Below are 27,250 nucleotides of genomic sequence, written 5' to 3'. Positions count from 1 at the left end.
GATCTTTATTTCCTTCCTCCCTCCCTCCCTCCCTCCCTCTTTCTTTCTTTCTTTCTTTCTTTCTTTCTTTCTTTCTTTCTTTCTTTCTATAAATTTAGAGTTTTCCATCTTCTGATACTTCTAATGAAAATGTTGCGGGTAAGCTTCTTTGCAAGATTTGTAGGAAAAAAAACATTGATAGAAATAGTTTCCCGCATACGACGATTGCTGAACAGGATTTAGTCATTTGGCACAAGGATGTTTGTTCTTCTCCCAAGTGTCCCAGTTTCCCCTTAACTGGAACAAGTCACTTGCAAATTTAGGTGTTCCCTTATCTTTTGAACCCCACAATTTTCAATAGTAATTATAAATATATATTGTATTATTATCTCTTTGGAATTAACATCCCTTAAGGGTTTATAGGATTGCCAAAGGACATCAATTCTACCAATGTATTTAAGCTGCAAATCTGATTCTCCATCCTTTTTTCCCCAAAAGACAAAATGCAAATGCATGGCTAATTATGGATTATGTGGAAACATTATTACTCCCGGCATTCTTTTGGAAGGAGCCGCCTATTTCTAATTGCATTTAGGGTGAAGATTTGTAATAGAATTTAGAAGCTTTCTTTCTTTCTTTCTTTCTTTCTTTCTTTCTTTCTTTCTTTCTTTCTTTCTTTCTTTCTCTCTTTCTCCCTCTCTCCCCTCTTCTCTCTGTCTGTCTCTGTCTCTCACTCTCCTTCTTTCCCTTCCTTCCTGTCTTCCCCCTCTCCTCTCTGTCTCTCTCTCTCATCCCCTTTCTTTCTTTCTCTCTCTCTCTCTTTCTCTCTCTCTCTCTCATATCCCCCCTCTCTCCCCTTTCTCTTTCCCTCCCCCCTTCCCTCCCTCAATATCCAAATGACTCTGGGCAGTTTACACCTCCCCCCAATACATACAACACATGCCAAGAAAATACAACAGAAAAGAAGAGCCAAGTACAAAAACAGCTGAAACCGAGCAAACCAAAATAAAATAAAAATAAATAATATGAAAATAAAGCAAAACCAAACCAAGAGGGAGTTTTTATAGCAATGGGATACCTCCAAATTTGGATGCCCCAAACAGCCAAAGCTGCTTGGTCTTGTCAAAAGATGCAGAAGGAATGGCCTCGAAGGGTAGGAGAAACCAAGAAAAACCAAGCAATGCTCAGATAAAAGGAGCAAGAATGTAAAATGAGTAACCTCTCAGACATCCCTCCCTAGTTCACACAAAGATAAAGGAAGGGAAGGAAGCACATTTAGACTTGCAAGATCCCAGATTTACAATAAAAGGATAGTGCATTGATTTCCTGGTGTGATCTACCTTGATGGGCTGACAGGTCCATGTCTTTCCTCCTCTCCAGACCCACTTACTTCCAGATACTGGATCAGAACTTCCAACAGCTAAAATCTTGCCCAGCCAAGGGATTAAGATGTGTGAGTATCATCCATTTGTTGATGATACCTGACCCCAAACTGGCAAATCACTGCTCTCAGAGGTTTCATGTAGGTTTTAAGCAGAAGGAAAGTGAGCATTGATCCCTGTAGCATCCTACCCACTGCCACGGATATGATATCTTTCTACTTATCAATGCCAATTGGAACAAGCCACAGAAAAAAGGAGGAAAGACTTTAAGCACACAAATTTTATTTATTTATTCATCAAATTTACATGGCTACCTATTTCACAAACAAGTGACTCTGGGCAACCTACAACAAAGGTAAAAATGACTACTATTCACAAGACAATTAATAATATTAGTAGTGCTTTACCTTATAGAATATAAAACTAACAAAAATAATTACATATAAGAATATCTCCCACTCTCAACCCTCAAAGCCAGTCCAAAAAGATGCTGTGGTGAATGGTACAAAAAACTGTTTTTATTTATTTTATTTATTTATTCGATTTTTATGCCATCCTTCTCCTTAGACTCAGGGCAGCTTACAACATGTTAGCAATAGCACTTTTTAACAGAGCCAGCCTATTGTCCCCACAATCCGGGTCCTCATTTTACTGACCTCGGAAGGATGGAAGGCTGAGTCAACCTTGAGCGGGTGATGAGATCTGAACCGCTGATCTGCAGATCTACAGTCAGCTTCAGTGGCCTGCAGTAGAGCACTCTACCTGCTGCGCCACCACGGCTGTTGAGAGATGAAGGAGCAAAAATATGGATGCAATGCTTTCATCCTGGTTCCTATCACAGGCCATTAACAAGCATGACCAATGGCATCTCTATACTTGGTCCCAGCATGAAACATAAATGAAATGGGTCCAAATAATCCATATCCTCTCGAGCATTGGTCATGTTTCACCCTCTCCAGGCTCCAAAGGCTTCCCTGGAGCCGGTTAGGGGTAAAAATGCCCTCCCCGATCCCCCCGGAGGCTCTCTGGAAGCCAAAAATGCCCTCCCAGAGCTCTGTGCAAGCCAAAAATCAGCTGGTTGATTGGAGCTGAGCTAGGGCAACATATTGCGTGCCGGCAGATATGGCTCCGCGTGCCACCTGTGGCACCCGTGCCATAGGTTTGCCATCACTGAGCTATATCCTCCAACACCAGATCACATTTCAACTACCCCCGAGATAGAACCAAGGTCTAATATTTAACCTCTGGTATGCATCACCCTCATGACCTGAAAAAGATCCAAAATTGTTCCTGAGCTGAAAACTCAAATGTTTCAGTTGTAAGGTTGAAGTCCTCAAGATCCATAAGCTCAGGAGCTCAACTTTCAGCCCAGCGACAGGATCCAGCAGTTCAGGAAGAGATGGTAGAAAGTAACAATGCCATCTGCTCCCTGAGCCCAACTGTGACCAGAGAGCCTCATACCTCCTTATCTTCGGGATGAAGCCTCTGAAAGCCCACAGTGACTCATAGATGACAACTTCTAAACAGTCAATGATTTGGCATTTGTTTAGAACCCTCTTTTCCAGGCTATTAGATGCCAAGGTTACTGTGGTGGAGCCATGGAAAATAGTTGCATCAGACTAGGGATAAGGCACTAGCTTTTACAGAGCTGCAAGATCTCAGAAACAAGTTTCCAATAAACTTCCAATAAACGTGTCGTGGCATGGTAACTGTAGTGTAGTTTCTTCCCAGGCTGCTCAAGTCATGTCTGAAAAGGTCTAAGCCCAGGAGGGAGAGAAACCTCAGTTTCTGGCTGTTTTATTTTGCTGTAAGGATGAGTTTCTGGGATTGTCTTTTCCCGTGTGGTCCATGCGTCAGACTTTACCAGAAGTATTGGAAAGGAAAGTTGGAAAATAACTGAGAAGGCTCCTCAAGTTTCCAAATTTCACACGACAGAAGCGAATGGGTTTGTGTCATTTTAAATGTTAATTCTTTGGAGTCTTCGGAGAAGGGCGGCATACAAATATAATAAATGAATGAAGGAAGGAAGGAAGGAAGGAAGGAAAGAGAAAGGAAGAAAGAGAGAGAGAGAAAGAGAGAGAGAAAGAAAGAAAGAAAGAAAGCTCTCCTGTATAGGAGAAAAATCTGTGTTAATTTTCGATTTACAAGGAGAGAATTGAGCTAAAGCATTGTTTCCTAATGTAGGTTCCTTCTCCTCAGAGGGAGTAAACATTGTGCCGTTCCCCAAAGTGGACTATCCACAATCTCGGGAACTGAGCACCTCTTTTGGCTGTATCTGGCCCAAAGGATTTGTGTATCAGTCAATCAATACCCACAATTTTTTCCCTTGTGAAATCTGCTGAGGATGTAATTCTTATATTACTCTTACTCCTTGTTTGCTTGACAGACAGCATCTTCATAAAACAGCCATCCCTATGCACAGAGCCTATTGCAGCAATATTTACATTCCCTTATGCACAGCAGGAATGCTTACAAAAAGGAATGTGGCACACCTAGAAGCTCTGAGTTGTTTCTTGGAGAAGATTTAAGAGAGTGCTACATGGAAACAAAGATCTTTGGGAGCAATCAATTCCATGTTCACCCCTCCCTTCAGATACATCCATAACTGTTAAGTGAAGTGTATTTTAGGAAGTGCCAGGTCTAAAATGGGAGCTTGATAAACCTGGGGATGCTAAAATTACAGATAACTTACAAAGGGTTTTTGTGTGTGTCTTTTAAACAATATTTGTTCAATTCAATAGCTCCCAAGCTACATTCATAATTGGCTTGTGCTATTACAGCTTGGCAAATGTATTCCTATGGGGATGAAGTCTCTGTTCATAAAGAATAAGTGATCTTAATTTTATGTGGGGTGGTTGGAGTTGCTAAAATGCAACACACAAATTCCCTGTGTGCAGTGTTAAGAGGGAAGTCCCTTGTGATACCGTTAGCTTTTCAACCAGATGTATAGGTTGTGCATCACACTTTACTAATAGTTACAATGCTTCTGGGAATCCCAAAGTAACATTAGGATAGACAAAATCTTGTCCAGAAAAATTTTCAGTAAATATTGGGAGGGTATATGTGTATGCTTTGGGGGGGGGGGGGGTGTTGTTGTTAAAGGGACAGTCAATTGAGGGTTTTTTTTTGCAGAATTGAACAATGATTTGTAGCATATAAACCTTCTAAATTAAGTCTGAAATTCATAAATAACAACACATTGATGTTAAATTGTTACCCTTAATAACTTCTTAATGATAGTGTCCATTAGTATTGAGGAAAGAATGATAATAAATTTCAGCTAGTTGAAGAAGTTGCAGTAACCTCTTTTGTTGATTCTGAGTAGTTAAACATACGTTAACCAATTTTCTTTGCGCCTCCCCCTTGCAAAGAATAGTGATTCTGCGCTGTAGCCTTACCCCAAACTGCTTGTAATATCTCCAGTCATGTTGTCCATAAATTGTGGGTTATGTAATTTGATACAGCTGAAGAACATCATATTATAATAGCTATTATACAAAAAAGAAAGTGATACAGCAAAGTGGGAGTTGTAAATGAACTAGTGTAAAGCGACACATTTTGAAAATTAATTAAAATAAATGCATTTATTAGATTTGTTGCTGTTGCAATTAAATGATGCTTTCGGGTTTTAAAATTGTCTAATATATCCAGAAACTAACTTTTAAAAATGGAAAAAAATTAAAAAAAAACTCCTAACATATAGCAAAAAGCACAGAGATCATTAAAATAAGTAAGAAAAACCCCCAACAAATCTTAGATAGTAGCATCCTCAATTCAGATTTTCTTCTAAATATCTCTTTTTGGAGCAACTTCAGAAATGCTAAGTGAAAGGGGAGTTGATTATATTTCGAGGAAGAGATATTTTACAAGGCTAGTGGAACAACTGAGACATAGCACTTAGGGACCTCCACCTTGCAAAAGTTGTGGGACACTAGCAAGTTCTTCAAGCACACTCGTCCCAGGTGTGTTGAAACTGGATGGGGGAAAAAACCCCCAGAATCTTGTAAAGTACTTCTGTGCCAAGCCAAATAGTACTTCATAACTCAAAAGCAACACTTTCAATTGCGTCCAGAAGTTTATACTGTAGGAATACAGCTCTGGGCCTAAAGCACAGTTTGAATAGATTGATGTCAATGGGTACTCACTAGTAGTCAGAATACTGCATTCTAAACCAATTGAAGCCTTCCAAATGATTTTCAAAGTTAGCTTTTTCATTGCGGTAGGCTGAATGAATGGGGATGAGGTCGTTCTGTTTCAGATAGGGCTGTAACTAGTATACCAGTTGAATCTGTACAACAGTTCCGGCCATGGCCTGTTCCTTCCAATCTTGCCGTAGCCACGAGTCCAGGAGGTTTTGCCAAGAGACGCCGAGGAACTTTAATGAACGAGCAGGATCTTTGTTTGCTTGAGTTCAACATTATCCTGTTTTGTGTCAACTAGATCCTGAAAGCCTCCAGATGCTGGGTCAAAACAGTGACTTCATGGAGCCTCCACCCCAGAGCACCCAATTAGCGTTGAAAGATGTTGAAAGAAAATGCAGGGCATCCTGCATAAACCATGCCCACAGTGTGGTAGTAAAACATTTGGTAGCCCTTCACTGATTCAGAGATATATTAGGCCCACTAATTCTACATTGCAGATTAAATTATTTTGTGACTTGGCTTGCCTTGTTGGATTCCATGGTGGAACACTTAGTCCCACACTTGAGAATTTCAATGTGGAACAATAATAGACTATAGAGCAGCTTTAAATCTAAAACTGAATGTGTTGATTGTTGCTGCTTTCATATCAGAACTGATACGGGGAGCATAGTTCCCTCTAAGCTGAGCAGTGAGCAATCGCTCACTTAAAAATCATCATCAACTCAGAGTTTTTCAAACCTGCCCAGAAGCCGAGAGGGAAAGAGTGAGAGGGAAGGAGAGAGAGAGGAAGAGAGAGAAACAGATAGAAAAAAGAGAGGAAGGAAAAGAGAAAGAAAAAGAATGGGAGTAAGGAAGAGAAAAAGAAAATCAAAATCTAGTTTGAAACTAGCTCATCTATTTAAGTGGCATTTTGATATTGATAGAGTTGCCCTATTATGAGCTCACTGTTATAGACACACAGTACAGTATTTTATTTTGAAATTCTCTGATGTAAAACGGTGGGTTTTTTGTTTGTTTGTTTGTTCATTCATTCATTCATTCATTCATTCATTCATTCATTCATTCATTCATTCATTCATTTATTTAATATTTCTGTGCCGCCCAGTCCCGAAGGGACTGCCGCTCAGACACTATACTTTTCCGCCCACCCCCCAAAAAAATTAGAGGGAACACTGACGGGGAGGGAAAGTTTTTTGGATCAGCTGTGGTGGTCGGGTCTCCCAAATAACTCAGCATAAAAAAACATTTTACAATATTCATATACAAAGCAGAGTGATTTCTTCTCATGCTAAATGCTTTGCCTTTTCTGGATAATGAATATGGATTTTTTGGATAATTAAATGTAAATTACAATCTTGAGTAACGCTCAACCATGTTTGTATGTTGGCATTCTAGGCAGCAGGTTTGAATATTTGGTGAAATGCAATTTACTGTTTTGAATAGTAGCTTTTTTTCCTTATTCTTAGAAAGGAGGAGAAAAAGCAAATTTAACTTTAGGGAGGAGGATAAAGATGGGGGCAGGATAGAAGAAAAACATCATAAGATTCAAGACAAATGAGCTTGCACTTTCTTGTTCCCTATTTTCCCCATACAGCAAAGCTTTGAGAAACCGCTCTCTCTATATATATTCTAGCAGTATTGGGTCAGAAGATTTGCTGCTGATTTGCAGCTTTAATTGTTGCTGGTTTCACAGTTAGCCAGATGTTTAGACTGGATTTGGCCTATTTATCCACCTAGCCAGTCCTTCTCAAGGACCTCAGATAGGCAGATGGTGTTTGATGGTGTTAACGACGTTGTTGCAGGATAGAAGCTGTTCTACTTCCTTTTGCAACTGAATGATGGTGATTTTGTTAACACCAGTGGTGTTCAAATAGTGCTTTGTGTCTTTTGGGATTGCACTGGTACCTATTAACTATTTTTGTTGTGTCACAAGTCACAGCTGCCAGTCCTTTCGCTGGTGTTGGCCTTCATACACATCCAGTTCTTCCCAAGAATCTAGGATGTTGTAATGTATTGGCGTACTATGTGTGCAGATCTAAGCAGTGTGGAAATTTTCTCACTTAACAGATTTTCTCAATACCATGCAGACTTTTAAAAAAAATTTGCACCAAGTGTGCCAGCACCACCATAATCCATAATCTTTCAATTTTCAGATCTTTAGATCTCAATTTCTTTTTGCTCTATTTTATTATCCCGGGTAACACCACATCAATTGTTCACACATTCTTCTTTTCATCCACAGTTATATCTGGTGAGTTATCAGCTAAGATGTTTGTACAGTATTCATAAATCCCAAAGCATTTTAACTTGTTCATTTTCTGCTACTATTTCAATTCTGTGTTCCCAAAACATTTTCATTGCTGGCATATGATCATTTTCACAGATATTCCAGTAAATCAGTTTAGCAATTGTGTAATGTCATTGTTTATAGCCAGTTTGTGCAAATGTTTTGCACAAGCTGAGTGTGTGATCTACTTTTTCCCCTGCCTCTTTGCACAGTCTTTACTTTGAATAATTTGATGATTTTTCAGAGTCGCCTGGCAGTGAGACGAGTAACATATGAATTTAATTTAAAAAAAATCAATTATGGCTTTAATTGCATTAGTTCATTCAGAGTAATCATTTTGCATGCATAAATTTTATCATAAGCTTTTCACATGTGATTATTATTATAATGTAAGATTTAGTACACTACTTTAGTACACTACTACTATACTTCAAATTGCTAACTCTAATTGTGTTTCTGAAATAATAATGTGTACAGTTGTTAAAACAATACCTTTATATTATTTTGTTAAAACTCCATTGGTATTTCATCATTTCTTGCTACAAATCCATTAAAAGACATTTTGTGCCTCTATGCTATGTGAAATCATTGGTTGTTGTTTTTGTTGTTTTTACGTGCCTTGGTATTTTAAGGCCATAGTTAACTCAAAGTTCCTGATGGAGTAAAGTATGTAGTCAGGTCTTTTAGAAGAGACTGCTATATTCGATTTACAGATGACGTTGGTCTGGCAGTACTAAAAACAAATGTTTTTAGTTTAATAAGTGTCAGCTTAGATATTGTTATTGTTAACATATGTATTTGATGTTTAAAAAGTTTTTATAAAGTGATAGTCAGGATGGAAAATGAGACTATATTACCGCATTTTGAATCAATGTGGTCTCCCCATGTATAGCACCTAAGTTGTGACAATCCTGATGGGAAGGGATCCAGGCAAGACATTTCTGATTCAGGAATGAGTGCAGTTGGGGGGACATGTTATATTTGTGCAAGGCCCTCCTCGCCATGGGTGCCCCAGGAGCTGAGAGTCTTGGAAGGCCTTCAAATTTACTGCCAGTTCCTTCTGAGGGTATGTAATTGCATTCAGAAACAATGGTGGAAAATCCACGCACATTTGAGCTTATGCTTGTTTCTCTTCATCCAGGCCTCCAAACATTTGGTGGGGGGGAGGAGAAACTTGACTTGGTTGGCCAGGGATCAAGATATACAATTGGGTATCATCAGATAACCGGTTTGGTGATATGATTAAGGGTAAAAACTGGGAGGCTGATTAGTAGTTCTGCCTTGGGTACTAGCTATCTAGGCAACTTTGGGCCAGTCACTCTCTCTTAGCCATAGGAAGGAAGCAATGGCAAACAACCTCTGATAAATCTTGCCAAGAAAACTTAAGAAACTAGTCTAGGCAGTTCCAAGACTCAAACTCTGTACTGATGATACCTGACCATACTCTGTCAGATGTCCTCACCTAGTTTTATGTGGAAGCTAAATAGGAATGTAGACAGAATAATAGCCAGCAAAACAGGAGTTTGGATCTATCTAGCCCTCTACCAATACCAAACCTCGAAGGAAGAAATAGAAAAACTGCAACACCGTGTCTCCCACTCCTAGCCTCTTGAGCTAACGCAGATGAAATAATATGATTGGTATTATTGAAAGCTGCTGAGAGATAAGGAGGACCAGGATGGATTCACATTTGCATTCTGGTCCAACGAGATGTATCCACATAAGTGCAACGGATGTCTCAATATAATACTCAGGAATGAAATGCAACCAAAAGGGATCCAAATTAATTAGTTTTTGCCCAGGTTCACTGTAACCCAACTCCATCTCAATAACTTCTTTGGCCCTCCATACCACCCCCTCCCCCCAAAAGGGAAGGTTGGAGAAAATAAAAGGCAGTTTGGGGTAATGGATAAGATGCTGGCCTGGGGAGCAGGAGACTGTGAGTTCTAGTCCACCTTAGGCATTAAAAATGGACTGGATTGTTTTGGGCCAGCCTAACTCACCTCACAGGTTTGTGATGGAGAAAATAATGAGGAAGGAATATTGGTACGTTAGCTACCTGGATGTCTGTATTAAGAAAAAGTGGGATAACTATCTAAAATAAAGAAAATATAACATCTTTGTTGGACTCAACAGTACTAGATTTCATCTTTTCTTTATTTTAGATACAGTGATACCTCATCTTACGAACTTAATTGGTTCCGGGAGGAGGTTCGTAAGGCAAAAAGTTCGTAAAACAAAACAATGTTTCCCATAGGAAACAACATAAAATCAATTAATGCGTGCAAGCAAAAAAAAAAATATCGCAAAAACGGCGCTCCATTGGGTGCCGCTGCCAGGCTGTCACCCTTTGAAACAGCCAGGTGCTTCTCAGCATTCTCCCGAATGCCGAACCCGGAGCTTCGGCAAAAGTTCAGGTTCAGGAGGCCACTGAGAAGTGCCGCCGCCCGGCTGTCACCTTCCGAAACAGCCAGAGGGCTTCTCGGTGTTCGGGTTCGGGAGGCTGCTGAGAAGCGCCGCCGCCCGGCTGTCACCTTCCAAAAAAGCCGGGGGGGGGGGGGGGCGCTTCTCGGCGTTCGGGTTCGGGAGGCCGCTGAGAAGCGCCGCCGCCTGGCTGTCACCTTCCGAAAAAGCCGGGGGGGCTTCTCGGCATTCTCCTGAACGCCAAACCTGGACGTTCGGCAAAAGTTCGGGTTTGGCATTCAGGTTTGGGAGGCTGCCGAGAAGTGCCGCACCCGGCTGTCACCTTTGCAGAAGAGCCGTGGAGCTGTCGGCCAGTCGGGGGGCTCTAACGGAGGTGGGGAATCGCAATAGGGAATTCCATGGGCGGAGCTTTGACATCACAAAGAAGTCCTTCCTGGAGTCCATGTTTCGGCCGGTGAAAAAAGTTCGTAAGAAGAGGCAAAAATTTTCCGAACCCCAGGTTCGTATCTCGAAAAGTTCGTATGATGAGGGGTTCGTATCATGAGGTACTACTGCATTTATCCCAGTGATGGCTGCTTGACGAAAATATAAACCATCACTTTCTAAGTGCAGGTAGGACATCAAGGGTGAATTCACTACTGCTTGGACCTAATGACATGTTGTCTCTTGGGGCCTCTGACCAGTTAGCAAGAGATGGGTTTACCAGCAGTGGTCCAGTCATAGCCTCAATAACATATTCATTTCCTTAGTACCATCAAGCTTAAATTTCTTCCAGGTACAGAAGCCAGGCCGTACTTCAGCCAACTCCATAGGACTTGTACAAGTAACAGCAAATCTGAAGAACTTGATTAGACAGAAGCCTTGAATAGTCCTCACAATGACACTGCATATATTCCATGCCCGGAGGGTCTCGGTTATCTTAAACAGGGCTACCTGTTGGCAGTTTGTAGACTTAATAATAAGAATGGAAAAACATCTCCATTTTGCCTAGGTCAGTGATGGCGAACCTTTTATTACTTGGGTGCTGAAAGCGTGTGTGCGTGTGCTATCGTGCATTTGCGAGTGCCCACACCCATAATTCAATGCCTGGGGACGGCGCAAATGGTGTCCCCTGCCCCTCTCAGAGGCCTCTTGGATGCCTAAAACAGCCCATTTCCCAACTTCTGGTGGGGCAAGTAGGCCCGTTTTTTGCCATCCCCAGCCTCCAGAGGCTTCTCTGGAGCCTAGGAGGCCATAAATGCCCTCCCCCTCAGAAGCCGAAAATGTCCTCCCAGAGCCTCTGTGCGAGGCAAAAATCAACTGGCTGGCACACACATTGGAGCTGAGCTAGGATAACAGCTCGTGTGCCAGCAGATATGGTTCTGCGTGCCACCTGTGGCACCCGTGCCACAGGTTCGCCATCACAGGCCTAGGATTATTGCCATAAAGCAATCTTTTAAGAAAGGCTTTTGCCCAGACCAGATGCATTTGATTTGCTCTTCGTCCTCCTCTATGACACTGTAGCGGTATCGCATCTCTTGTTTTTCTTGTTTCATTTCCTAGAGTTCCTATGAAAACCGAGGGGAACTTCAGGATGATTGTTTTCCAAGTGATGACTAATGTGTCAGTTGCATCAGACAGATTTCCTCTGAAGCCTGGTGTGTCCATCAGTGCCTGGAGCAGACCAATTGAACAGGTCTTGACTCCCTTTGGCAAGGAGCAGCCCTCGGGAAACTCCAGGGCAATCCAAAGAGTGATAATACCTTTAAAAGGGACTGATACAAACATTAATATCCAGATCAGTGATGGCGAACCTATGGCACGGGTGCCACAGGAGCCATATCTGCTGGCACACGAGCCGTTGCCCTAGCTCAGTTCCAATGTGCATGTGTGTGTCAGCCAGCTGATTTTTGGTTCGCACAAAGGCTCTGGGAGGGTGTACTTAGTTTCCACAGAGCCTCTAGGGGGATGCGGGATGTTCTGTCTGGGTCTCTGGTAGACTCCTCCCGAAAATTCACAGGTACAAATTTCAGACACACACACGTTTGAAAATTCAAAACAATGTTCTTTATAATGAAAATTCACTTAAACTAAGCCCTCTTTTTGTAGAGCAAAGAGCACTCATCTCCAAACAAACTGGTAATTTGTACAAGTCCCTTATCAGTTCTGTGATACTTAGCTTGCAGCTGTGAGGCAATTCACAGTCCTTCTTTCACAAAGTGAAACACACTTTGCTCTGGTTTAGTTTCAAAGCGGGGGAAAATCAGCACACAAAAGGTCAAAGTCAGCAAGGCAGTCATGAAACACAACGATCAGATAATCCTCCACAATGGCCAAACCCACAGGCTGCTATTTATAGCAGCCTCACTAATTACCACAACCCCACCCAACCACAGGTGGCCTCATTTTCTTTGATAATAATCTTTCAGTTGTTGTTGCCTATGCATCGCTCTCTGCATGTGTGGCTGTATCATTAACTCTAGTTCTGAATCCAAGGAGGAGCTAGATAATTGATCTCCTTCTGAGCTGTCTGCCACACTCTCCTCCTCCCTGTCACTCATGTCTTCTTGGTCAGAGGAGCCTTCATCAGCAGATTCCACAGGGGGCAAAACAGGCCTGCAGCATGTGGATGTCTCCCCCACATCCACAGTCCTTGGGGCAGGAGCTGGGCCAGAGCTAACCACAACACGGGAGAGCATATTTACCCCCCCCTTGCTCTAGGGAATAGCCTGGGGAAGGCAAAACATTAGCCTACTGGGCCCACCAGAAATTGGGAAACAGGCCATTTCTAGCCTCCAGAGGGCATCGGGGGAGCGGGGGGAGCTGTTTTTGCCCTCTCCAGGCATTGAATTATGGGTGTGGGCACTCGTGCATGCACGATAGCATGCACACATGCTCTTTTGGCACCCGAGGGAAAAAAGGTTCGCCATCACTGATCCAGATCGTGCTATTATTGCTGAGGAAATAAATCAGATTGCACTTCCGTGTGTTGGACCCTCAATGAATTAGATGAGGGTCATGGTAGCCATGAACTCCCAGGTCATCGCTGACTCCACACCCCCAAAAGGCAGGTTGATGTGTCCCAGTACACAATTTATTTATTTATTTTATTTATTTATTGGATTGGTATGCCGCCCCTCTCCGGAGACTCGGGGCAGCTAACAGCAATAATAAGGCAGCGTACAATAATAATCCAATACTACAAACGATTAAAAGCCCATTAATATAAAACCCAAACATACATACAGACATACCATGCATAAAATTGTAAAGGCCTAGGGGGAAAGAGTATCTCAATTCCCCCATGCCTGGAGGCAGAGGTGGGTTTTAAGTAGCTTACGAAAGGCAAGGAGGGTGGGGGCAATCCTAATGTCTGGGGGGAGTTGGTTCCAGAGGGCCGGGGCCGCCACAGAGAAGGCTCTTCCTCTGGGTCCCGCCAAGCGGCATTGTTTAGTTGACGGGACCCGGAGAAGACCCACTCTGTGGGACCTAACTGGTCGCTGCCCCTGCCCAATGTAGCCACAAGGTCAGGGAGCCCAGTTAGGGAAGCATCCACACAGCAGACGGAATATGGCAACCCTCCCCATCCTTAGACCCACCTTCACAAACAGGATCTCAGGTTATCTGTGAGTCAGCATCTTTGAAAGTCTCCGGAGCCTCCTAAGTGACACTTACTCCTCCGCTGAATTGAGTGAACGGCTAGTATCTTAAGCTATTTATAAGAGTTATGCAAGAATTCTGATTAGGTTTTGGACTCTGTGCTATTGACATCTGCTCAGGAGCAATGCCTAGATAGGCGGCAGTTAATTTTAAGGTCTGAAGGAATGTAGCACGTGTTGGTCAGGAGTCACACGCCCCTTTTAGTTTTGTAGCAAAAAATAATATTCGGGGTGGGGGGACAGAATAGATCTTAAAGGTAAGTCAGTTAAGTCTAACGGCACCAGGCCTTTCCCTTTTGTGAGACAATGTGCACTTGCATTAGAGAGGCCTGTACAATAACACTGCTTGGGCAAAACTCCAAAGCTCTCAATATGAACAATATTTACATAAGTTGAACCGGCCTCCTTTCGGAGAGCTAGCAGGAAATCCAAACACTGCTGAGTGGTCAGCAAAAGATAAAAACAGACAAGACCTGGGCTGCTGGGGACTCCCTTGTACCACTGGATGCAAACTTAAGCAGCGGCCGGACTGGAACTTTCCTGCATTCATGGATTCAAAATAGAAAGAGACGTGCCCGCTCTCAATTTATGCTGACTCAGTCTTGTGGCTGTGTCAGGAACACCGGGAATGTGTTGAACCCTCAAACCATTAAGTGTAGTCACTTTGCATAGAAACGAATGCATGTAGCATTCTGTTCTATACTTTGCATAGAAACGAATGCATGTAGCATTCTGTTCTATACTTTGCATAGAAACGAATGCATGTAGCATTCTGTTCTATAGTTCACGGGTTGACTTTGACTTTTCTTTTTCGAAGGATTGGTAATTAAAAGAAAATGTTGTTCCCTCCACAGTGCAGCCCTGCACATTCATTTAATTTTGCGTGTTAACTTTCCCGTTGAGGACGGCCTTTCTCAATGATTAATGCAGTTTTGACAACTTCATGGACCCGCTAGGCGAGAGACATCAGATTTCTTATTTTATTGCATCCTTTATTTAGCTTCTACGTAGCTTCTACGCTTCTACATAGAATAAATAAAGCTACGTAGCTTCTATGTAGCTTTATTTAGCTCCTACGTAGCGTCTGCTCTGGCAATCTCACACTACTGACTAGAGCCTACAAAACCTATGCCAGACCCATTCTCGAATACAGTTAATCTGTCTGGAACCCACACCACATTTCAGACTTCAACACCATCGAAAATGTCCAAAGATATTTCACCAGAAGAGCCCTTCACTCCTCCACTCGAAACACAATACCCTACGAAAATAGACTATCTATCCTGGGTCTTGAAAGCTTAGAACTGCGGCGCCTAAAACACGATTTAAGTATTGCCCACAAGATCATATGCTGCAACGTCCTTCCAGTCAACGACTACTTCAGCTTCAACCGCAACAACAAAAGAGCACACAACAGATTCAAACTTAATATTAACCGCTCCAAACTTGACTGTAAAAAATATGACTTTAACAATCGAGTTGTCGAAGCGTGGAACTCATTACCGGACTCAATAGGGTCAACTCCCAACCCCCAACACTTCTCCCTTAGCCTCTCCACGATTGACCTCTCCAGGTTCCTAAGAGGCCAGTAAGGGGCGTACATAAGTGCACTGATGTGCCTATCATCCCCTGTCCAATTGTCTTTCCTTATCTCATTTATCATATATATTCTCTCCTTATCTATATCTATATCTTTATATATATATTATATATATATATATCATATATATTCTCTCCTTATCTCTTATATCATATATATTCTCTCTCTCCCATCTACTTCTCTTCTTTTTACTTTCTATCGTTATATATATATTACTTAATGTCTATTCTCTTCCATATGTATTGTATATTGGACAAAGAATAAAATAAATAAAAATAAATAAAATAAATAAATAGTCCCCCCCCCCTCTCTATCTCTCCCTCCCTCCTTCTTGTTTTTCCTCTCTTCCTCATTTCTCATTCCTCCTGCTGCCTCTTTATGAGAAAGGGAGGATGGGAAACTCCAGCACATTTGTTACCAATTAAGCAGCAAGTACATTCTCAAAAATGTAGTAGGTCTCACGAGTTGTGGTGTGTGTGTGTGTTTTGTTTTTGTTATGTTAGTGGGTAAGTCTGTAAATGAAAAAGAAAATCATCACCCCTAATCTTATGTGACTCAGACTGGCACGGCCGTTTTTTGTTTCAATAAGCCAGTTAAGCAATTAGGCACCCTGGGGGATTGGGTTATTATGAACTAATCATTCCCCTGAGTTCAGGAAGGTATGAAATATAACCAGGATACAACTGCTTGACATCTTCCAAGCCTGGTAAATCCCCAGAACCAAGCCACATTCTTCTGAACTGCCCTACTACTATTTTAAAGCCTTTTGTTTCTCAAGAAAGGAAATTTAACAAATTGCTTTGAGACCAGGATGTCTAAACCTCAGGGGCGATCTGCAGAATTGTCCCAATCTGGCGTAAGGAATGTGGCAAGGATCTCTTTGTAGGGGGAACAGCTGTGTTTATTTTATTTATTTATTTATTGGATTTATATGCCGCCCCTCTCCGTGGACTCGGGGCGGCTAACAACGGTGATAAAAACAATATATAGCAATCCAATAATAAAACAACTAAAAACCCTTATTATAAGTCTGTCATCTGCACCTCTATAACTGTCTGGTTTGGTGCTGCAACCCAACAGGACCGACACAGACTTCAGAGGATAATCAGAATTGCAGAAAAAACAATTGCTGCCAACCTGCCTTCCATTGAGGACCTGTATACTGCACGAGTCAAAAAGAGGGCGGGTAAAATATTTACTGACCCCTCACATCCTGGACACAAATTGTTTCAACTCCTACCCTCAAAACGTCACTACAGAGCACTGCACACCAAGACAACTAGACACAAGAACAGTTTTTCCCCGAACGCCATCACTCTACTAAACAAATAATTCCCTCAACACTGTCAGACTTTCTACTAAATCTGCACTTCTATTCTACTAGGTTTTTTTCATCATTCCTATCACCCATTTCCTCCCATGTTGACTGTATGACTGTAACTTGTTGCGTATATCCTAAGATTTTTATTAATATTGCTTCTTCATTGCTTTTTTGACCCCTATGACAATCATTAAGTGTTGTACCACATGATTCTTGACAAATTTATATTTTATTTTATGTACGTTGAGAACATATGCACCAAGACAAATTCCTTGTGTGTCCAATCACACTTGGCCAATAAAAATTCTATTCTATTCTATTCTATTCTATTCTATTCTAAAACCAAACATACATACAAACAAACATACCATGCATAAATTGTAAAGGCCCAGGGGGAAAGAACATCTCACTTCCCCCATGCCTGATGGCAGAGGTGGGTTTTAAGGAGTTTATGAAAGGCGACGAGGGTGAGGGCAATTCTAATCTCTGGAAGGAGTTGGTTCCAGAGGGCCGAGGCTGCCACAGAGAAGGCTCTTCTCCTGGGTCCTGCCAAACGACATTGTTTAATTGATGGGACCCAGAGAAGGCCCACTCTGTGGGACCTAATCGGTCGCTGGGATTCGTGCGGCAGAAGGCGGTCCCGGAGATTATCTGGTCCGGTGCCATGAAGGGCTTTATAGGTCATAACCAACACTTTGAATTGTGACCGGAAACTGATCGGCAACCAATGCAGACTTGGGTTACTCTTGGGTAACAGAGGGCATCTGGCAGCACGTTTTCTAACTAACCCATTCTGTTCAGAGGCATCGGTTTTCAAGAGTTGTAACTTATTTCTTCATATGTTATCAGCAATAGTGGGTTCTAAATCCCTTCGCTATTGGTTTGCGTGCGCATGTGCGCACAACTCTTCTGCACATGCACAGAAGCATTCCAGCGGGTGGATGAAGCATCCCAGGTGGGTGAGCAAAGCTTCTCACTCTCAGCACTTCCAATTCTTAGAACCGGGCCGAACCAGAACAACCCACCACATTCAGGTCTTTTCCCGTATAAGATTGATAGAATCTTTGAGATGTTTTGACAAATTCCCACTCGCCATCTTCAGGCTGGTGCTTTCGGCTTCGTGCTAGGGCGAACAGTATGCATAAAAACATATAACTCTTCCCTGATACAAGCTGAGAGGAGGAGAATCTGTGGTGTAGAGGTTAAAGCTACTGCCTTACAGGCAGACTCCCCAGGTTCAAATCCCAGTAAGGTTGTGGCTAGCTAATGAGAGCAAATAGCTTCAAATAGATCTATACTAGTCTCAGTACCTTTACCTATGAACTTAATTTGTTCCGTGACCGGGTTCTTACTCTTACCAAGTTTGTAAGAAGAAGCAATTTTCCCCATAGGAATCAATATAAAAGCAAATAATGTGTGCAATTTGGGAAAGCACAGGGAGGGTGGCCCCAAAGAGGCTTCTCCCCACCTTTTCTGGCCCTGTTTCCACCCAGGAGATTCCTAGAGAGGCCATAGGAGTCAATGTAAAAGCAAATAAAGTGTGCAATTTGGAAAACCACAGGGAGGGTGGAGGCCCTGTTTCCCCCCAGGAGATTCCTAGAGAGGCCACATGGAGACTTCTCCCCGCCTTTTCTGCCCCATTTCCCCCCAGGAGATTCCTAGAGAGGCCCCATGGAGACTTCTCCCCACCTTTTCTGTCTGTTTCCTCCCAGGAGATTTCTAGAGAGGCCTCACGGAGGCTTCTCCCTGCCTTTTCCGGTTACAGTTTTGGAGGCTCGGGTTTGTGTGGAAAATGGTTCTTGAGAAGTGGCAAAAAAATCTTTAACACCCAGTTTTTATCTAGAAAAGTTCGTAAGTAGAGGCATTCTTAGGTAGAGATACCACCGTGCTACAACATTTCTACAAGCTTAGAACTCAAGAGCTTGCAGCAATTTTGTACAATTACAGTTGACCTAACAAAGGTATTGGCTTTTGCTGGTTTTATTTACTGTTGCTGGCTCTTGGGTCTGCCTCATTTGAGGAATATAGTCTGGAAATCATTTGACCAGCATTATTTGCTTAGCTACCTAAAAATGTAGTGCTGAGGTTAGGAATTCCAGAAGACCATCAAAAGGAGGGTTTTGCTTTCTCTGCTTCCCAGTGCCTTTATTTATATTCAGAGATCCTTGAGTAAAGTGTTTCCAAGTAAGTAAAATAGGATTTTGCCTTCTGCCACAAATATGGATCTGTGCTGGAGTACAAATCGTATACACTGGAGCAGGAGGCTTGGTCGTTATTTCTTGTTTCTTAATTTAGACATTGATCGTATGAAATTTGACTGCTGTCTTCAGTTTAATACTCAGCTGGTATATTGTGACACCTGTTTGCAGTGATTGAGATTTGCCAACTACTTCACAATGTCATAGTGAGCACTTGGGAATGATGGCTTCATCTTTCTCCCACATCTTCTCCTGGTTAGCACCTTGTAAAGGCAGTCTCTCCCCCCCCAACCCCCCAAAAAGTTTAAAAATGCTCAAAAGTGCTTAGTCCAGAAAGATTTTAACCACCTCTCGCATCTACATATCCTGTTTGGGTTTGGCCCCCTTTTGGCTTCAAATAAAAGAAAAACAAGCTATAACAGAACAAACCTGAATTGAATTTTCTAAAGTTCTTTTCCACCATTATCCCTTGAAAAGCCAGTTTTTTAAAAAGTTTTTTCCCCCTACAAATAATGATTTAATTTTTAACAGGACTCTCAAAAAACAATGCGTTGAGATTTATGTTTGAATGAACTGAGGATATTTCTAGGTGATACTTTACATGCTGTAAAGCCTACATCTCTGAGAGGAAAATGGCACAAGAGTTCATATCATTAAGATTTACCCTTTTAATGTTGAACTTTAAAAAAAATTAGAAAAGAATTAAATTTTTTTATTTTATTTATTTAATAGATTTGTATGCCGCCCCTCTCTGATGACTCGGGGCGGCTAACAACAATAAAAAAGACAATGTAAACAAATATTAAAAATAATCTAAAAAACCTCAATTTAAAAAACCAATCATACATACAAACATACCATGTATAAATTCTATAAGCCTAGGGGGAAGGGAAAATTTCAATTCCCCCATGCCTGACGACAGAGGTGGGTTTTAAGGAGCTTGCGAAAGGCAAGGAGAGTGGGGACAACTCTGATATCTGGGGGGAGTTGGTTCCAGAGAGTCGGGGCTGTCGCAGAGAAGGCTCTTCCCCTGGGTCCCGCCAGATGACATTTTTTAGTCGACGGGACCCAGAGAAGGCCAACTCTGTGGGACCTAACTGGTCGCTGGGATTGTGCGGCAGAAGGCGGTCCCAGAGATATTCTGGTCCGATGCCATGAAGGGCATTATAGGTCATAACCAACACTTTGAATTGTGACCGGAAACCGATCGGCAACCAATGCAGACTGCGGAGTGTTGGAGTAACATGGGCATATTAGGAAAGCCCATGATAGCTCTCGCAGCTGCATTCTGCACGATCTGAAGTTTCCGAACACTTTTCAAAGGTAGCCCCATGTAGAGAGCATTACAGTCGTCGAGCCTCGAGATGATGAGGGCATGAGTGTCTGTGAGCAGTGAGTCCCGGTCCAGGTAGGGCCGCAACTGGTGCACCAGGCGAACCTGGGCAAACGTCCCCCTCGCCACAGCTGAAAGATGGTTCTCTAATGTAAGCTGTGGATCGAGGAGGACGCCCAAGTTGCGGACCCTCTCTGAGGGGATCAGTAATTCCCCCCCCCCCCCAGGGTTATGGACGGACAAATGGAATTGTCCTTGGGAGGCAGAACCCACAGCCACTCCGTCTTATCAGGGTTGAGTTTCAGTCTGTTGACACCCATCCAGACCCCAACAGCCTCCAGGCACCAGCACATCACTTCCACTGCTTCGTTGACTGACATGGGGTGGAGATGTACAGCTGGGTATCATCTGCATATTGTTGATACCTCACCCCATGCCCTTGGATGAATAGTCCCTGGCTTGCCAAAATTGCTTGTAGTAGAAGAAAGTTATTAAGACTTTTCTGTCAAGGTTCCAGGTAGCATCCAAACTAAATCAGAGTCCAAGTCAAAATACTCCTCAAAGTTCCAATTTATTGCCAGAGCCATTTTGGCACCTAACTGGGAAACCTGAATCTGAGTCTCCCAGTTGAAAGTTCACATCCCTTATCCCCCATCCACAAATTTGTCACGTTGCCCACTCAGAATGTTTTAGCGTGGAAATTCCTTCCTCCACTTCCGCCCAGGTGGGTGGGCCTAGGATGGCCTTGAATCACTCAAAATAATGCTTTGTTGGCTGCATTTGTACCCTCATGAAAATCACCCCCCCCCCAAGTTCCCATAAGCATCAGGCCTTCGTGGCAAGCGGTTTATTTATCAGCAACTTTTGCACCGGCTTGACGTTCACAAAGTCTCAGATATTACCGACGCAACTGAGGTAGCATGTTACGGAAGGCTGGCCTATGCTTTGTAAGACACACTGAGATTGTAGAAGTAGATTAATTGAATTGAACAATCAGGCTGGGGAAACAATATGTTGCATTCCTACGGTGTTCAGCATGCATTGTACTAGGTGCAGATACCGTGAAAGTGCCAGCTTTGTTTATGTCTCTTTCAAAGTAGAAGTCCGTAACTTAGCTCCCTTCCTGTGGACAGAGCCTTCCTTTCTGAGGATGCTTCATCCCATAGCACCTGCCTAGAGTTGTATAGTGGTACTTTGGTATCAACTGCTATGAAGCTCATTGAACTTGGTACTCAACACATTTTGATGTGAAAAATTTCTGTCCTGGTACTCACTGTTTGTTTAGTACCCAATGCAAGAAGCTAGAATTTGTCAGTGTCCAGCTGCATTATTCCTTATCAGAAAAAAAATGTTTGGTACTCATTGTTTTGGTGCTGATCGTGCCTCCCAGAATCAATTAGCCATGAGTTCTCAGGTACCATTGTAGCAGGAGATTCATAGAATTAGTGAGAGGTCTTCTGCTACAAACAGGAAAGAAAGGCTGGAACTGTGCCTTCTGTACACTGTGTCGCATGAGTATTCTGCCCTCAACCTTCAGGCAATTCCACTTCCCCAGTTTACTCAGGTTAATCATTTCTAGATTTGTGCGAGCTTTCTGAAACCATGAGAAGTTCAGTGGAGTCTTGAAGATCTCACAAGCACACTTGTCCAGCTCTCCAATTCAGCATGCGATTGTCCCTGGTTTCGAAGCATAAGGCCTAAGTGGTGGGTTGCTGCCAGTTCAGATAGGTTCTTTAGAACCGCTAGTGGAAATTTGGTGCTGCTTGTTGAACCAGCAGCATAGACTGAAGGTCCACGCTCCCAAACTGGTCCTCCAGTCACCACGGATTGCAACACCCCCCCCCCCGCACATGTGCAAAGGCTACTGTGCTTGTGCAGAGAGTCATTTCTGGGAAGTGTCAAACTCGTGCACGCTCGCTTAGTTCAGGTGCACATACAAACTGCCGCGATGCGAATCGGTGGGGAAGGTAAATAGAACACACCCCTGCTAGATTCCAAGTACTTGGTTGCAAGTACAGTGGTACCTCTACCTACGAATGCCTCTACTACATCATCATCATCATCATCATCATCATTTTTATTAATATTATCATTACATTTATTTATTTGTTTATTTATTTATTTATTTATGACTTGACTTGACTTGACTTGACTTGACTTGACTTGACTTGTATGGTGCCGTTCTTCGAAAACAATGGGGCGGCTCACAGGGTACAATACACTTTCCTAGATAAGAACCAGGACTACACTGTACAGTTTTTGCCTCTTCTCAAGAACCATTTTTCACTTCAAACCCGAGCCTCTGAAACTGTAACCAGAAAAGGCAGGGAGAAGCCTCTGTGGGGCATCTCTAGGAATCTCCTAAGAGGAAACAGGGCCGGAAAAGGCAGGAAGAAGCCTCCGTGGGGCCTCCCTAGGAATCTCCTGGGAGGAAACAAGGCAGGAAAAGGTGGGAAGAAGCCTCTGTGGGGCCTCTCTAGGAATCTCCTGGGAGGAAACAGGGCCGGAAAAGGCGGGAAGAAGCCTCTGTGGGGCCTCTCTAGGAATCTCCTGGGAGGAAACAAGGCAGGAAAAGGTGGGAAGAAGCCTCCATGGGGCCTCTCTAAGAATCTCCTAGGAGGAAATAGGGCCTCCACCCTCCCTGTGGTTTCCCCAATCGCACACATTATTTGCTTTTACATTGATTCCTATGGGGAAAATTGAGTCTTCGGAGAGGGGCGGCATACAAATCTAATAAATTGAATTGAAATTGAATTGAATTCTTCTTATAAACTTTTCTACTTAAGAACCTGGTCACGGAACAAATTAAGTTCATAAGTAGAGGTACCACTATATTTCTCATTAAAATGTTGCTGGGAACGGGCCTTATTTAAGTTAATGACTTTTATTGCAAGGGGATGCATTTTGTAATGATGTGGGTGGGTTAGGCTATGGCCAATGCCGCAACTGTGTATGTGCAAAGTGTGATGGCCAATTGGTTTGACTCTTTTTCATCTTGTTGGGATGGGGGAGAGGATGAGTGGCAATTACCCAATTACTTAATGAGTTGTCTTTTTGTTCTTGCGGAGACCAGAATGTTAGCCTGGCTTACAAGAAATAGAAGGCATCTTGATAATTTATTTGGCTAATTAAAAGCAAATAAAGCTGTGCAGATATCTTGCTGGTATCTTAAACTCTTTTTCCCCAGTGATACTCATCTTCCAAAGGTGGGAGACGTTTGTAATAAGAGACAGCAGACTGGATCGTTGTGTATGTTGGAAGTGTGATGTCAGGGAGCTGAAGACAAAATGATGCAGATGATAAAATGGGGAGGGGTGTGTGTTGGAGAGGCATTTGTTTAGGAGACGCCTAGTCACGAAAGACGTCCAAGCAAAGAAACCCCCAGGATAAAACAGCTGAAAATAAGAGGGTCTGTTTTGCTCTTGACTTGGAGAGGAGTGGCGTAATAAATGACTGTGTGGCAGCTGTCTCCCAGCTTTGTCCCTTAATCCCGTCAGTAAGAGCAGCCAGGATTGCAAATGCTGCTTTCCAGCAGTATTCATTGGGCCGGGGGTGGAGTGGGGGGAGGAAGAGGAGGAGGTAGCGAGGCGATGACTTTCATATGATCAGTAGGTTTATATCGTGAATCTCTTTGGTTACTTTGAAAGTTTCACAGGGTTTTCCCTCAGCCTCCGTTAAAAGGGAAAACACAGAAAATAAAATATTCCCACATTTTAAGTTGCTTTTATTTTTTTTATTTTTTATTTTTTAAAGTCAACATCTGTGTCATTGAAAGATAGATGTGATGGGGAGGATTTTAAAAAGCCATAATCCTAGATTAGGGTCTCTTTTTTTTTCTTAAACCAAATGTTAATTGGGGAATGGCTTGATTTAAGACACAACGAGGTCTATTAATTTCTTCTTAATGAGCTGCTACTCACTTAAACAAGCCAACCTTGTTTCAGAGACATCCCTTTAACTAAAATGTATCTGGTATACCAACAAGTGGTTATTATGGATGCTACAATTTCTTGCTTTTCATCTTCAGATATTTTCTATTTAGAACTTACAAAGGTGTTGTTTACTTTGTTTACTTCAGATGCTAGAGATAAATTTGTTTATTGAATTCATTATTGTTTATTATTATTATTGTTTATTATTGTTTATTATTATTATTATTATTATTATTATTATTATTATTATTATTATGTCAATAGAACACAGCAAACGAGATCACTATGCTGGATTTCGTATTTCATCACCAATCGGGCGCTTCCCAGGCACCTAGGACTGGGTGATGTAGCGGCAAATTATGTTTGCCGATCCCAGTAAAGCGGCCTTTTGCAATTGACAGATGGAGATTTTGTCAATTCTGATGGTTTTCAAATGTCCGCTGAGATCCTTTGGCACTGCACCCAGCGTGCCAAGTACCACTGGGACCACTTTCACTGGCTTATGCCAGAGTCGTTGCAGCTCGATTTTTAGATCTTCGTATTTCACTAATTTCTCTAGCTGCATCTCCTCAATTCTGCTGTCTCCTGGGATTGCGATGTTGATGATCCATACTTTCTTTTTCTCCACAATCAGGATGTCTGGTGTGTTATGCTTCAGAATTCGGTCAGTCTCAAGTTGGAAGTCCCACAGTAGTTTTGCTTGCTCATTTTCGACAACTTTTTCGGGCTTATGATCCCACCAGTTCTTTGCCACTGGTAAAGGGTAGTTCTGGCACAAGTTCCATTATTATTATTATTATTATTATTATTATTATTATTATTATTATTATTATTATTATTATTATTATTTGTATGCCGCCCCTCTCCAAAGACTCAGGGCAGCTCACAGAATAGATACAAACATAAGCATGTAGCACAAATCTAATAATTTAAAATATAACTAAAAACCCTAATGTAATATGCAATCATATCACAGTCCAATCACACCGTACATTACATTTATTGATCAGAGGGGCAAGGTCTAATTGCCCCAAGCCTGGCGATATAGATGAGTCTAGCCTGATGTAACTCTGGGCAGCGTACACAATTAAAACAGACACTAAGCAACCAGTATAATTTATCCAGTTTTTTTTTTTAAAAAAAACCTGTAACAACAAAAAAGATGAGGAAGAATTCAGTCAAATTCTTTTGGTGGGCTATTTGATGGGCTCCATGCTTTCTGATGGCAAAACCAAGTTCTGGGGGCCTTCTGGAGAGCCAATAGATTGTGGCCAACTTCACCTTAGAGGAGATGATGCTCCAAAGGGAAGGGGCCATGGCAGAAAGGTCTATGCTCCATGGTCCTGCCAAGTGAAGCTCTTTGGCTCTCTTGCAGGACCTGATGGGATGGGTGAGTGTAATTGGAGCAAGGTGCTCCCACAAATAACTTGGCCCAAGTACTGTACTTTTGGGAGTATAAGACGCACCTTTTAACTCCATAAAAGAGGCTGAAAATTGCCTTAAGTAATAAGTGCTAATGATCTTCCCAGCTCTTCCCTTGCAGGCTTTTTCCTTGTTACTCTCTCTGAAGAATGTTTTTCCAGCCCTAAGTCTTTGCAAGTTTTTTTCTTCTTTGCTACGTTTTTTTCTAGTCCTATCGAGGTGCTAACGATCTTACCAGCTCTTACCGGCTTGCAGGCTATTTCATTGCTACTCTTTCCGAAGAAGTTTTTTCCAACCCTAACCAGGGGATAAAATAATACGCTGAATTTGAATAGACTTAAGAATGTCAGCCAGATGAATGCCTGGTATTTCCCCCCTCTATTTTCCTGCCCAAAAACCTAAGGTGCGTCTTATAAACTGGTGGGTCTTATATTCTGAAAAATCTGGTAATAGTGATCGTACAGTGTAGTCCTTGGCTTACAACAGTTTGTTTAGTGACCGTTCAAAGTTACAGTGACACAGAAAACAGTGACTTATGACTGTTTTTCACAGTTACGACTTTTACAGCATCCCCACGATCATGTGATCAAAATTCAGAGGCTTGGCAACTGACCTATATTTGTGACCATTACAATGTCCCGGGGTCATGTGATCCTAGGGGGTTTTTTGGTGACCTTCTGACAAGCAAAGTGAATGGGGAAGACAGATTCTCTTAATTAATCGGGTTACTAACTCATCAGCTGCAGTGAATCACTTAACAACTGTGGCAAGAAAAGTCGTAAATTGAGACAAAACTCACTTAACAACAGAAATTCTGCCGCACGAATCCCAGCGACCGGTTAGGTCCCACAGAGTTGGCCTTCTCCGGATCCCGTCGACTAAACAATGTTGTTTGGCGGGACCCAGGAGAAGGCTTCTCTGTGGCGGCCCCGACCCTCTGGAACCAGCTCCCCCCAGATATCAGAGTTGCCCCCACCCTCCTTGCCTTTCGCAAGCTCCTTAAAACCCACCTCTGTCGTCAGGCATGGGGGAATTGAAATTTCCCTCCCCCCTAGGCTTATAGAATTTATACATGGTATGCTTGTATGTATGATTGGTTCTTTAAATTGGGGTTTTTAAGATTAATTTTAATATTAGATTTGTTCACATTGTCTTTTTTATTGTTGTTAGCCGCCCCAAGTCTTCGGAGAGGGGCGGCATACAAATCTAATAAATACAAATACAAATACAAATATTGTGGCTCAACGGAGGCTGTAAGACGAGGACTAATGGAAATCATTTGCTGTTTTCATCCTCTGCAGTTGTTTTCCACATTTCTCAGGTTTTTGGAAATCAGCCTGCATTGGCTAAGGGGCTTCCAACTCTTATGATGTGTTTGTCTTGTTTATTGAAGTGAATTTCTAAATTGGTGTGAAGGAAGCAAAGCGTAGTAGAAGTAGTCAAGTAGTCATTCAAGTGTCAAGTAAAAGGCAAACTGCTGTACTCTTCTTACGAAATGCCAAAACACACATATTTTTAAAAAAGTGGATGAAAATGCCCCGAAGGATGCTGAACTTCATAACTGAAAGCCTCTGGTGCCCCCCCCCCACTCG

General features: G+C 42.4%; 1 protein-coding gene and 1 long non-coding RNA gene across 10 annotated transcripts in view; one reads left to right on the top strand and one right to left on the bottom strand.

The window, feature by feature from the left end:
• LOC139164750 (uncharacterized) overlaps window positions 1-13,879 on the bottom strand; it is a 49,177-nt gene extending 35,298 nt beyond the window's left edge. Inside the window, exon 1 of the long non-coding RNA XR_011558692.1 lies at window positions 13,793-13,879. This is a non-coding gene — a long non-coding RNA (uncharacterized lncRNA). The remainder of the gene's footprint in view (window positions 1-13,792) is intronic.
• RREB1 (ras responsive element binding protein 1) overlaps window positions 1-27,250 on the top strand; it is a 238,983-nt gene that overhangs the window by 81,940 nt on the left and 129,793 nt on the right. The window lies entirely within an intron of this gene.

Source organism: Erythrolamprus reginae, chromosome 3, assembly GCF_031021105.1.
Source record: "Erythrolamprus reginae isolate rEryReg1 chromosome 3, rEryReg1.hap1, whole genome shotgun sequence".
NCBI classification, from domain to species: Eukaryota; Metazoa; Chordata; class Lepidosauria; order Squamata; family Dipsadidae; genus Erythrolamprus; species Erythrolamprus reginae.
The sequence above is the reverse complement of the archived record's forward strand: the minus strand, read 5'-3'. Positions and strand labels throughout refer to the sequence as shown.